Source organism: Mus musculus, chromosome 1, assembly GCF_000001635.26.
Source record: "Mus musculus strain C57BL/6J chromosome 1, GRCm38.p6 C57BL/6J".
Classification (NCBI taxonomy): Eukaryota; Metazoa; Chordata; class Mammalia; order Rodentia; family Muridae; genus Mus; species Mus musculus.
Window position 1 is genome coordinate 159,603,549 of NC_000067.6, and position 11,560 is coordinate 159,615,108.

Consider the following 11,560-nt stretch of genomic DNA (forward strand, 5'->3'; position numbering starts at 1 on the left):
CTCCTTGCTCATCTGTGGTTTCTGATTGTAATCTCTATGCTCTAACACTGATTTGTTCCTTAAAACATAGGAACAGGCATATTCCTCTAAACACTCACCTTCGGGTTAAGTGGTATTGGGTCTGGGAATGAAAATTGTAATTTCCCCTTGCAGATTGCGGATAGATTAACTTTGCATGCTCCTAAGTTTATGAACATTGAATTTATCATCCTCTCCTGGCCAGAGAATGGCAATAGAGGACATTGCACCTGCTCTGAGAGGATGCTCAGCTGAGATGCCTAGAACCAGATGGTAGGAAGAGGTACAAAGAAGTGAGAATGGAATCCAAAGTCCGAAAAAATGATTGGAATAAGTCAGGGAGTGAGGAAAATAGGAGAGAGAGGAAGGATAGATACAGTAAATATAGAAGAGAAGAGAAAGATCAAAGTCAGGAGAGAAGGTTCTTGAAGGGAGAGAGACATGTATGCAAGATCATGGATGCAGTCTTAATCTCTTTAAAGTTTCCCTCATTGATTGGGGACTTGTATCCCAATCCTTTGCTAAGGGAAAGCATTTACTTTACTTCCACTGTGCTGTTAAAGGTTATAGGGCTGTCCTTGGGTGGAGTTGGAGGCGCAGTGCAAGACCAGGTGAGGAGGAATTCTAGAAACCTCCCTCAGTAGAGTCGTCCTCGAATGTCCTTGGAATAAAGTGTCACTTGGGTGCCCCACCCCAGCTTTGACTTCCTGTCTCACTATTTATCACACCACTATAAAGCCACTGAAAGCAACCTTTTACTTTGCCATTCCTCAAAGCCCAAGGATCAGGGATTCAGCTAGGGCCAGTGAAACGGCTCGCTATCTCTTACTCCTCAAGTCAGTTGAGGCCAGTGTGGTCCAGATTTACTTTTCATGATTGCAAATTTAGCACCTCTGTGCAGGTGGTTCCTTCCACAATGGCTCTGAAACCTCTACTCTTGATATTGGTTGAGATTCTTGGGACTCTGTGAAGCTGGTGGAGAGCAGGGGCTCTGTGAAGAATGCTGGTGACAGTGGGATAAACAAATTGCTGGAGACACTGCCACAGAAAATGCTCTCAGACATCCTAACTTTCTGGACTAAGTGCTGTGGTGACAAGCTAGTACGAACAACATAATATATATAGTATATATGCAATATATACAATATATACAATATATACACACACACATACATATTATGTGTGTGTGTGTCTGTTCTTTTTTGCCACCACTGCCTTTTTCCATCTCTTGCTCTAATCTTCTAATCTTGCTGGTCCTCTCCTATGCTTCTGTGTCTCAAGTGTTCCATTGCTTGCCTCTCTAATCTCCAAAACCTCTCTAATCTCTGTCAGGTCCAATCTAACAGATGCTCTTCCATACTCTGAGGAACTGGGGCCTTCCCCTTCACTGCTTCCTTTCCTCCATCCCCCATTCTCTCTCTCTCTCTCTCTCTCTCTCTCTCTCTCTCTCTCTCTCTCTCTCTCTCTCTCTCTCTCTCCTTCCCACTGTCTATGATTATAACTGGGCACATTTTTGCAATTTTCATAAATACTCAATGAAAAAAATTTGATGAAAGCCCATGCTTCTTAAAGACCTTTGATAACCATCCTCACTTGTTACACATGGAGATCTCAGGGGTATACAAAGTCTGTTACTGATGGAGAGACTGAGGTATATGAAAATGGAAAAGATTCAACTGGCCACTGACAATAAGGTAATCTACAATCCATCCTATAGGTCTCTTTCTGCTGTGGGATGGTCACATTTCCATGGGACTCGAGGGAGCTATGCTCAGTCCCTGTGCTGACCTGGGCACTGTAAGAACCAAAGAAACAGCTCATTGGCAAATGTCAGTATTGCTTTGGTCAGGACTTCTGAGTCACATCTCATACAGCTTTCTTCAGAGCCTTGGGCCAATTCAGTGCCCTCATTGTAAAGGCATGGAAACTGAGTTGGAAGAGATTGGTGTGAGTTTCTGGAAGTCACTCAGGTTGTTGCTGTTGGGAGAAACATGTTTCTCTGGCAAACAATGAGTGTCTGGGACAGGAATCCTTAATTTTCTGGCACTCACCCCAGATATATCTTTAAAATTAATTGTAGAAAAAAATTTACCATGACAAGTTAAGATTACTGATGAAGGAAAGACAAAACCATCAAAATTACCCGATTGCGTGAACACCTGTGTTTTCCTAGCAACCCGCTACTTCTCTCTACCCTTCCTTCCAGGATATTGACAGCTGCCAGGTCCTGCAAACCTAGGCTTTTTGCAGTTGTGGTCTCTGTGAGGCACCCAGGTCTTTGGGGTCAAAGGGAAGCTTTCTGTGGGAGCAGAGCTTGTGCATCTGTTCATTTCAGCTCCTCTGTCCCTCAAAAATGTCTGTGATGAGAGTAAACCAGAGAGCACCGACCATCTGACTGCAGTGTATGAAGGGAACGGTCCTCTTCTCATCTCTTTGCCTTCTTCACAAGTTCTGTCTCCTGAAGCTTTTGCCATAGAGGGCTCTATGATGTCTTTCCTTGTTTCCTCTAAAGGGTTTTATTCCCTGAGGGTATTGAAGGGGGATGTTTAATGAGTTAACATGCTCCATCAAGAGAGAAGTGGAGACTAGGAGCCTCTCTGCCCCTCCTCCCCATCCTCACAGCACATGAGGCCCAGAACATGGCGTCTGCCGAGTTACTTTTCTTGTCAGACTCCTTGGCCTTTTCTTCTGTCTCTACTAGACTGAAGAGGGTCTTTTCCAGTAAGTTTAGGTTTCATTCTTTCCTTAACCCAGGTGCTTGGCACTTTCCAATCTGGGTTTCTGCAGTCTCAGGCCTCCTGGGAACCTGATTTTTATTGGCCTGGGCGGGGGGAGGCTCATCTTACTTTACCTCTTGAGTCCTGCCCAGCAGAGGCCTATAACACTGGTTAGGGCTTCTGGTTGCCTGAAATTCCCAGCACTCTGAAAATTGTATAAAGGGAGCATAGAGGCAGAGGCTTCTATACTGTCCTCTTTCTTCCCTCCCTCTCCCAACCTGACAAGTATGGATTTGTTTGAGAACCTGTCACCAGACATTTGGTACCTACCTTATTGCAGTCTGGCTGGGTTCAGAGATTTTTGAAAAAAAATCTATGTGAAAACCAGAAATTGTACATCTGGTCCACACTTTGAATTTGTTACCGTTCTTTTCTCTCCTCCTCCTCCTCTCTAGTTCAAGTTCTCAAAATGGGCTCCGGGGATTGGCAAGGGAGTGAAAGAGAAATTCTATCTTTTCCTATTGATTTTGGAGAGGAGAGAATTCCCTGTTTCTGACCCTCTGCTTTTAAGGAATCAATGGGGATGTGTTTATCACAAAGTGTGTGTGACCCAGTCAAAGGTTTGAGTGCTGTAAACAACTGAAGAGAGCAGGAGGGAAGAGGGGCTGCCAGCTCTTAGGCGCTGAAGAAGTCCTAACTCCCGGGAACACTTGAGAATGGTATCATTATTTGAAAGATGGTCTTCAAAGTTTCCAGCCAGGACTTTGCTGTCCAGGACTGGGCAGTTGCACCGCAGTTGGGGTATCAGGGATAGGGTGTTACTTCCTTCTCGGGGCAGGCTACTCTGGACCCTCTCAGCAGTCTATGCAGAGCACAGGGGCTGTGTACCCACCTGTAGGCTTGGCTTGCCTTCTGAGTTGTCATTTCTTACATCCACTCCTTTCTTGTCCTCAGGGCAATGGAGTGGATAGACCCAGCTCATCTGCATCACTTTTCCTACCCATTAAGGCAGAAGGAAATAGTATATACTTCCTCCTGTCCTGTGCCTGATGCAGCAGATGCTCACACTGATATAGCAGAGAGCCAGGCTAGAAGGAACTGAGTCCTGATTATGAGAGGGGCTGCTGGCTTGACTGGGGCTGAAGTGGGGGCTTATTATCTGTCACAGTCCATGCTTTCTGAATGCATTCTGCTGCAGCAGCAGCTGCTGCTTTCCCTCCCATTCATTAACCTCGGTCAGCAACGGGACCTTCAATGCATCCATCTACTTAAGTGTTCCAGTAGATGTCTGCTTCTAAGATCCATCACTCCTATAGAGTAATTTTTCCCCTTCACGTTATCATTCCATCCTTTATTAGTGTCCTTGTTCCTCCTTCCTGTACCTGCCTCTTTCTGCCTCTTTCATCCATGTCCTGCCTCTCTACCTCACTCTCGCACCTAGCTCCCTAGAACAAACCCAACAAAGATATCTCATAACTATACCCATAACTATAGGCATGCACAATCATGCCCACATCCTGTTATAGATGACCACAACCACATACACATACAGTGTTAAGCATGTGCACTGCACATAACACACATCATATACACAGCCACATACAGCCTTATTTGAAAAATATCCTGCACCTTGGGAAATGCCACATACCTGCAGGGACCTCACCTCATCTTTGCCAGCTCCCAGGGTAGGGCTGTCACACTATGTGCACTGATTTCATCTCATCTGGTGATGTTCTTATCCCTAGGTGAATGGTGGTAGAATGGATCAGTTGGGGGATCCAAGCCTACCCAGGTTTCTGTGAGTCCCAAGCACAAGTGGTATCAGCATGGGGACTAGCCATCACCAGGAATGAGGCTGTGCTATGCTGGCTGCCTTAATGGGGTCAGGAGATTTGTACAGTGGGGTCACTAGTTCCAACCCAGCTCCGGTCAGCAGGAACTGACAAATATTTTTGTCTGACAGCTGATGACTGCCCTATATTAGCTGGCAGAGGTTTTTCTGCCTGCCTTACCATACAGGCAAGGTCATTGTGGGTCTGTGCTCACCTCAGGGTTCATTCAGGGATGACAGAGCTTGGTGTGCTGATGAGGGTTGGGGGAAGGGGGGGGGATTCGACTTTCTTCTTGCTCTCTCCCTGTGAGGACAAATTTTGAAAATCAGTCTTGTCTGGGCAAATGGAATTGTAATTTGATATATTAGTGGGATTCTGTTCTTTCCTCTGAGAGGTACCCTCCTGTATAAGACACAATGGATTAGTTATAGAGCCCTGATGATTGGAGAACTTGACCCTGATGCCTAAACCTATGGATAGAACAGCTGGCATAATCATACAGGGCTGCCCACAATAGGAGTCACCATTACTCTTCCCCACCTGAACTTGATGAGATTCCTCCTCAGGATGACCAACCTCCAAGATCTGCCTGCCCACTCCTTTTTTTTTTTTTTTTTTTTTTTTTTTTTTTTTTTTTTTTTTTTTTTTAACAGGACAGAGCATTGGGCCCTACTTATGGAATGGCTAGAACAACTTATCAAGAGAGGTCATGCTGGGTCCTTGCTAATAGTAATGGGAGATGCAGTGGTAATTACAACCATTATAATAGTTACACAGATAATAGACCTTCACAGTGTTCCAGGGGTTTATTGCACATACCGCGTATTCTTTGAGGTGGACCAAGACCTTGACGATTCCCACAGAATTCATTGCATCATTCTCTTTTGTCTATTGTGGTGGTGGTGATAGGAGAACTGAATGAAGAACTAGGCAGAGCTGGGTTTGAGTCTCAGTTCATGCCAATGACTTTCTGAGTAATAGCTTTTAGCCTCTCTGATCATTGGTTTATTTGCAAAAAAGTGATGACAATGCTATTGGTCTTCTTACAAAAATTAAATGTTTTGTGGTTATTGTTGTAGAGTTGTACATGGGATGAATGAATGAGAAAACATGGGGCTCCAGTAAGGAATTAATGTTACAAGGGAAGGTGCAGAGATTTGACAATTTGAAAGAGACAGGAGAAAGAGACAGGAGAGAGAGAGAGAGAGAGAGAGAGAGAGAGAGAGAGAGAGAGAGAGAGAGAGAGAGATATTAATTTATTTCATGGGCCATTTGTGCCTATAATGAGTTTCTTGTACATGGGTATATAGGCTGGGACAATGAGTGTGCCACCATCCCTGACTTGCAAGGGCTAGCACTCATGCAGTACCAATGTACTGCTGCCCTAAACCAATCATTAGTGTCAAACAGGCTGAGGAGTAAAAGAAGGAAGTCCCACATGCTCAGTGGAATAAAGAATGCTTTTGTGGAGATGGTTGAAGAAATTCGTGGAGATAAAGTTAAATCTTGTTTGACAGATAGAAGCTAGATAGGAAGAAGGAGGTAGTATTTCCGAGGAGGGATGAACCCATAGAGGGTGAATGTGGAATGGTTCACTTCCACTGGTCCTTGGGGTCTGTGTAGCATGTGATGGTCCTCATTGCAGCAACATGGAGACTGAGTGCTCCCACACAGTCAGGAGACTCAATGCGAGACAGCAATATTCTTCCATGAATGATTGAAAAAAAAAAGGCAATATCCTGTAGTGGTTTAGACAGGCCACACAGCACTCATTCCCCAGACAGACCACTTAATAAAATCCTTCTAATTTTTCTGCATGTATTCATTCTCTGTTGTCCACTGCTAAGCTACTTTTAGATGTTTGTTTGTTTGTTTGTTTTTTAAATATCCCCAAGTTTCTGCATCTTGCCTTTGAATAATTCCATTTGAAAACAAAAACAAAACAAATGTTTACATGTACAAACCAAATTGGGTGTCTTAGAGTCATGCAAAGCAATATGCAAGAAGGATTTGGGAGAATTTGAAGAAATTCTCATGTATGGAAGAAACAAGAGGCTTATCTGCACATTTGGGGGCATAAAACCAGCTTGCCTGAAGACATCACTCAAGCCCCTAGGGGCACCAAAATTTGGCTTCTGAAGCAGCATTTGACATAAGGTAGTAATGAAAAGAAATCCCCATGGAAAAATATTCTGAGTGACTCAGCATTTAGAGTATTCTTGTGATCAAGGAAGCTTATGTTCTTATGAACAGAAAATCAGGTACACATCCCCGGTGCTCGGAAATCTTGTGTAATTATAAAGCAAAGGCAAATTTATCAATTAAATCAAGACAGGAAAAAAAAAGGCCTACCTTCAAGTTAATCACGTCACTTTAATTTGGCATTTCCTTATCTTTCTCAGAATAAATGTCTGCATGCAAAGTGAGTGGCAAGGCTGACTATGGAGTAACACAATGCCAATTCTTTTCCCTCCCAGAGAGCCGTAACTGCTATAGAGTGGCCCAGTGTCTCCAGCACATGTGTCTTTTTCTGCAAACTCAAGCTATAAAAATCGAATTAATTACATTTCTCAAATCATGGCAAACTATCCTCATTCACCCATAGCAAATGACTCTCCTGTGCTAGTCTATTTCAATTTTCTCTTCTGCTCCCTGGTCTCCGCCTTCCCAGCATTCCTCCCATGCTCGCTTGCTCTAGCTTGACTGTAGGTTCTCAGACATCTTTTATAAATTTATTGCAAAAGTAAGTATGTGCAGTGCTTTGTGGCTTGGTTTTAGTTGTCTATACATTGAGAGATGGTAGAGTCCATCCTGCCTCTCACTTTTTCCATGGACTGCCATGTTTTCCAGAATTATCTATGCTCCTGAGTATTACTTATCTATGCTACTGAGTATTACTAACCCAGGCAGCATGAGAGTTACTGAATTGAAGTGGTCATGGAGCGCAGTTGAGGGTTGACCTTGTGACAGGAGGTCAAGAGGCCGCTGGTGACGGAGCATCATATCATAAGGCACCTAGGTTCCTTCCAGTTTCTGGCTGTCACAAACAGAGTTCTATAAGTGTCCTTGTAGATCCAGGTGAGGAGTGTGTCCCTCAAGTGTGTTTCCAGAATGGGCCGGGTGGTCCTCGAACACCTGTACGTAGAGCCTTCAATGTACCTGTGCTCTGGAGTGAGGTTGCACACTTACACTCGCAGCAGCAGAAAGTGTAACATTACATTTGTCCCCCTTTCCCTGCTTCCCAACCAAACAGTGTCTAGTGCCCGACTCTAAAATGTTTGCCGACTTGATAGGTGTGCAGTATTAGCTCACTGTTTTAATTGGCATTTTAAAAATCCATAATGGGGTTCACTGTCTTTGAAGCCCATTCTAGCCTGTTTGTTTTCTCCTGCAGTGAATTCTCTACCCACAGGTTTTTGCCTACTTTTCTGTTAGTGTTCCTTTCTGCTAATTGGCAGGAATTATTTATTAATGCAGATGTTTGCTTCTTACTGCTTTTATAAATTGAAAAATTCATTGCTGTGCTCCTGACCTCTTTGTGAATTTCACTCATCATGGCCACCAGTGAGTAGCAATTTTTAATTTTGATGTAATTGAATCTATTAATTTTTCATCTTGTTCCTTGTCCCACTCAAATCTTGTTCAAAATTCTTTTCTCTGACTCAGATAAATAGGCTCTTATTCAGAAATATAAAGTAATCTGTTTACTTATGGGCACTAAATGTCTCTAGCCTTTTAGTATTCAGCTCTAGCATCCTGAGAAAGTTCTGTTCTTATATTTTAAATCATTTTTAAATAAAGATATGTATGCTTCTGCAAATACTTTTACCATATTAAAATATTAGTACAATTATTCTTTCATCCATCATCAGTGACTTGAAGCAGATCCTCTGATGTTTAAATACTTTCTTCATGTGTTAACTCTTACTTGGTGGTAATCTTTCAATTCATCATTTTATTTCAATAACTACTATTTCTCCTAGCAGTTTTGTTTCTATATGTGTCAAACATAATGAATCTGTTTGGATTTGTCCCTGCCATTCTCTTTACTTTACTTGAGGCTCACAATAATATCAGCTTTCTGAAATAAAATTGGCTATCTCCCCTGTTCTACTTTCCAGAACAACTTTTACAATGCAGACATTACTTATAACATGAACATTTACCTTCAAGTCTAGGACTGAAGTGCCCCAATTATCTCTTTCAGTATCTGAAACACACACACACACACACATCCAGAAAGAGGAAGAGAGAGAGATCAGTTCTATCTAGTGTTTTCAACTTTATTTGAAACATCTTATTTTTCTTATACATATATTATGCATACACATTTGCTTGGATGTTTCTTCTTAAGGAAAATATTCTCTAGTTCCTCTCTGGATCGGATCCTCTTTATTTGCCACTCAATTTTCTCTGCCTGGCTGACAGCCCTTTTCCAATGACTGGGTCTTTCAATACTAAGGGTCTCAACTTCCTCTTTTGATTGCTGAGGGGGACTTAGAAATGTGATTGGGAAAAGATGGGGCAGAGGTCTTATTGAGAGAGGAGGGGTAATAATGGGGTGGGGGAGGGGTAGTAATGGGGCAAGGGTGGAGTAAAGGTGGGGAAGGGTATAGAGGAGGTGTCCTTGCTTTCTGGTGTCAGGTCTCTTGCAGCTTTCTTAGTTTGTCACATAATCTTAGCTTCCTTGTGGCTAAAGTTGTGGAGCAATAATACAGTATAGGCATTACAGTCACTGTGAGTACTTAGCTATGGTGTGGTCAACTTGATAAAGCAATGTACACTTTTTTGTTAACTACTTTTAAAAGAGTGATCTCAAAATGAAAGCATAAAGTTTAAAACTCCCCAGGGTTCTGTTGACTGCAGTTTGAGAGGCTCTACTTGACTTCTTCCTGCATTTCTCTATTTGTTTTTTTATATTAATCCTTAATCATCTTAACACATAATAACAGGGGAAAGTCATAATATTTTACCAGTTTACGAAAAATGAAGAGTCACATCTTCCAGGTGAGTGTGGGGTGAGGTGTGACAGTGCTCACGGACTATAGGGGTGAGTGTTAGCAAATGCAAGTAGAGACAATTCTCTGCAGGTACACACAGAGTAATCAAGGTAGCTGGGCAGACAGCTGTGTGCCACCACATATGTGTGGAACACTGTGGAGATGAGAGGAGCCACTTGCCATACGCATGGGAGAGGGCACAGCCCCAATGCAAGGCTCAGTCCTCGGTTCTGAGGTAAAGTCAGAAAACGAAGATGTCTGCCCTGGTAAAATTCATGGCAGAGTGGTGGGGGAATGGCCTTCACACAAACAAATAGCACAATAACATCATTATGTCAGATAATTCCAAAATAGTGTTGAATGCTGAGAAGCAAACAGCAGACCGTGTCATTAGGAGAGATACCAGGTGGTGGGCTGGGTGTCCTTTAAGCAGCAAGAGAAGAAAAGACTTCTATGGAGAGCATTATTGAGTTGAGGCTTGGCTATGGAGGAGGGTACTCTGGGAAGGAGTTTGGGACAGGGGATACTGCAATTCTATAACCACAAGAAGAGAGATGCAGGGCACCAGAGCAAGTCAGGAGGCTAGAGCAACTGGAAAAATGCAAGTTTGGAAGAGAGGTTAGCTGGAAGCCTGCCCAGGGAGGCCTTGGATTCAATCTGGAATGATGGAAACCTGGAGAGGACTTCTGGCATCGTGTAGGTTGGCTTTGCCTATGGTGCAATCCCTCTTGCCGTTGGGAGTCAGTAGGGCCCCCAGGGTCGGAGGATAGCAGGAATGGTGTTTGGATGCTGTTGAGGTAGCGTAGGTTGAAGCTACTGGGTATCTTTTTGTGTGTGTGTGTGCAGAGAGTAACAGTAAGGGAGAGGAGGAGAAGGAGGAAATTGGGAACTGCTTTCTAAAGGCAGAGCCAAACTGGGATGGTCACCAAAGGGAAGGGTCAAGGTCCTGAAGTCTCAGGCTGAACACCAGTGAAGAGGGCGATTCATTTTCTGGGATGAGAAGAGCAGCCATGACAGAGGCAGAGGACATGGCTAGGCGCGGGAGCTTGGCTGGGGGCTTGAGGGGGAAGGAAGACTTGAAGGAAGGTCGTTTCTGCCTTACTACTACAGAGGACAGTCTGTTTTTCTGGAAGGAGACCAGGCAAGTGTGAGGAAGAGCAGCTGATGGCATGGTCTGACAGGAGGGTAGTCAGGATGGCTGAATACTGAGGCCTCAGAAGGACAGCACTCCCTTCTCTAAGCTGAGAAAAGACACTGGAATGGCAAAGACTACAACTGGCCCATTCACATCTCTCACACAGGGTGCCAGAACATAGGCTACCATTTGGGGACAGCTGTGGGGGACGGGGAGGGCAGCACACTTGAGTTGTGTTAAGTTGACTGAGTGACCTCGGGTATATTTCAGGATGAAACACTATTCTCCCTCCTTGGACTCACATGGCTGGACCTTCTTGTTCCAAACATACAGTGCATTTAAAGAGGAAGAAAGAAAGAAAGAAAGAAAGAAAGAGAGTCCTATTTCCATTAAACATTTATCAAATGCTTATAGCCAAAAAAGCAAAACAACAACAAAACCCTAGAGACTTGGGGGTGGGGGTGCAGGCATAAACATCCGCGCCATTGTTCCCATCTTGAGACACTCACAATCTAGTTAGGGATGGTGACAGCTGAGCCAGAGCTGTGCAGCGAGGCAGAGTACGATGCGTGTCACGAAGGAGTTACAACAGCTCAGCAGCGAGAAGGAAAATGGAATTCTGATTGGTGGGAGTGCCATGGACCAAGCTTTGTGGAGGAGAAAACTGAAGAGAAGGCTGGAGTCTTGCCTGCAGGTTGAAGCCGCTGGAAGAGGGATGAGGAGAGCGAAGAAGGTTCCAGCCATGTGCAGTGAATGCAGAGGGGAGGGTGCATCAAGAGACTGCCCTGGGAAAGGCCGGGAACCAGGGGTGTGCTCCAGAGAAGAAGCCAAGTAATTAGCATGGCAGAAGGAGACTGG

The 11,560-nt window shown here is 44.0% G+C and overlaps 1 protein-coding gene across 6 annotated transcripts in view; it reads left to right on the top strand.

Moving 5' to 3' along the window:
• The window catches only part of Tnr (tenascin R), a 408,001-nt gene that overhangs the window by 79,820 nt on the left and 316,621 nt on the right, over nucleotides 1-11,560 (top strand). The window contains exon 1 of one of the 6 annotated variants that reach the window (XM_030252974.1): nucleotides 5,218-11,559. The exons of the other annotated variants lie outside the window; for them this stretch is intronic. The gene's annotated coding sequence lies outside the window, so the exon portion shown is untranslated. Of the gene's footprint in view, nucleotides 1-5,217; nucleotide 11,560 lie in introns of those variants that run through there. 6 annotated transcript variants of the gene reach the window in all.